Raw genomic sequence first — 2,480 nt, 5'->3', positions numbered from 1 at the left:
AAAAAAAAAAAAAAAAAAAATATATATATATATATATATATATATATATATTTCTAAAGCAATATTTTTCACACTTGATTTTGTTTTTCCCATTTTCTATATGCAGTTTTTCATTTGTGGTTTACAATGCAAATTGAACCAACACCAAAAAACACAAAACTTTAACATTTGCATTAATTGTTAAAAACATAGGCAAAAATTTACAGGCTAACAGGGCAAATTTTAAGCATAACTTTATTAAGATATAATTTATAAATCATAAAATTTACCTGTTTCAAACATACGATGGAATGATTGTTAGAAAATGTACAAGTTGTGTAAACAACACTACAGTCCAGGTTTAGAACATTTTCATCACCTCAAGGACCCCTCATGTCCGTGAACTGTCACTGACCATTCCTGCCACCAGCCCAAAGCAGCCATGAATCTACATTCTACTTCTGTGGATTTGTCTTTCTTGGATATTTAGTGAACATTAAGTCATACGATGGAGTCTTTGGAACTTGCCTTCCTTCCTTCCTTCCTTAGTATGATTTTGTGTTTCATCCCTGTTGATGTGGAATACTGCATCCTGGTGATGTATTAACAACCAGTTGGTAGACATTTAGTTTGTCTCAACTTTTTGAATATTATGAATGATGATGCTATGAACATTCATGTACAAGTCTTTATAAAGGCATAGATTTCCATTTCTCTTGGCTAGATACCTAGGAGTGGAATTGCTAGATTATATGGTAATTTTATGTTTAACTTTTTAAGAAACTGCCAAATTGTTTTCCAAAGTGGCTATACCATTTTACACTCCTGTCAGCAATGTATGAGGGGTCTGGTTTCTCAGCATCCTCCACAACACTTATTAATACCAGCATTTTTTTATTATAGTGATCCTATAGGGTGTGGAGTGTATCTTTTTTTTTTTTTTTTTTTTTTGAGTTGGAGTCTCGCTCTGTCGCCCAGACTGGAGTGCAGTGGCCGCTCCCGGCCACCGCAGCCTCGACCTGCTGGGCTCCAGCGATCCTTCCGCCTCAGCCTTCCAAGTAGCTGGAACTACAGGTGCACGCTACCACGCCTGGCTAATTTTTGATTTATTGTAGAGATGAGGTCTCACCAAGTTGCCCAGGCGGGTCTCGAACCCGTGGGCTCAGGCAATTCACTCACCTCAGCCTCCCAAAGGCGCAGGATTACAGGCTGAGCCACCGAGCCCGGCTTGGAGTATATCTTATTGTGCTTTTAATTTACATTGCCCTGATGACAAATGATGTTGGTCATGTTTTTATGTGCTTAATTATTCCTGTACCTTCTTTGGTGAAATCTATTCAAATCATTTGCTCATTTTAAAATGGGATTATCTTCTTATTTTTGTATTTTAAGTGTTCTTTGTCTGGATACAAGTTCATTATCAGACACAGGATCTGTGAATATTATTTTCCCATCTGTGACGTGTTTTCTTATTGGTGTCTTTGGAAACGTTAAAGTTTTGAATTTTGGTTAGGTCTGATTTACCCATTATTTTCTGTTACATATTGTTTTTTGGGTTACATATTGTTTTTAGATCTGATAATCAGTTTATAATGAGGATAACAATGGATCACATTCATTGAACTGGCACTTGGCTTAACTCTTTTATTTATTTATTTATTTATTTTTTGAGTTGGAGTCTCTCTCCGCAGCCCAGACTGGAGTGCAGTGGCCGCTCCCGGCCACCGCAGCCTCGACCTACTGGGTTCTGGCGATCCTTCCGCCTCAGCCTTCCAAGTAGTCGGAACTACAGGCGCGTGCTACCACGCCCAGCTAATTTTTGATTTATTGTATTGATGAGGTCTCGCCAAGTTGCCCAGGCGGGTCTTGAACCCGCGGGCTTAGGCAATCTACTCACCTCAGCCTCCCAAAGTCGCAGGATTACAGGCTGAGCCACCCAGCCTGGCGGCTTAACTCTTAAATGAATGAAACTCAGTCATCACACCCAACCTGTTAAGTAAACACTGTTCTTATCATTGTATTAAAGGTTAGGAAACTGAGGCACTGAGAGGATAGGTAAAATGGTGAAGTAAGGGCTATAACCTAGGCAATCTGAGTCAAGAACCCATGTCCAGTCACTATTCCATGGTGGGTAATACTTGAACATCTGGCTCCAGAGTTAAGTGAGCATCATCTGATTGTGCAAGTTCAAGCCTCCTCATCCTCAACTACTTGCTGGGAGCTCACTGTGGGAGCAAGACAACTTTTTTTTTTTTTTTGAGTTGGAGTCTCACTTCGTGGCCCCAGTTGAAGTGCAGTGGCACACTCACAGCCACCCCAGCGTTGACCTGCTGTACTCCAGCAATCCTTCTGCCTCAGCCTTCCAAGTAGCCAGAACTACAGGTGTGTGCTACCACACCCGGCTAATTTATTTATTTATTTATTTATTTATTGTAGAGATGAGGTCTCACCAAGTTGCCAGAGCTGGTCTTGAACCCGAGGACTCAGGCAATCCACTTGCC

This window comes from Carlito syrichta, unplaced genomic scaffold (assembly GCF_000164805.1).
Source record: "Carlito syrichta isolate Samal-C Ts95f unplaced genomic scaffold, Tarsius_syrichta-2.0.1 Scaffold308839, whole genome shotgun sequence".
Lineage (NCBI taxonomy): Eukaryota > Metazoa > Chordata > Mammalia > Primates > Tarsiidae > Carlito > Carlito syrichta.
This window is presented reverse-complemented; position numbering follows the sequence as displayed.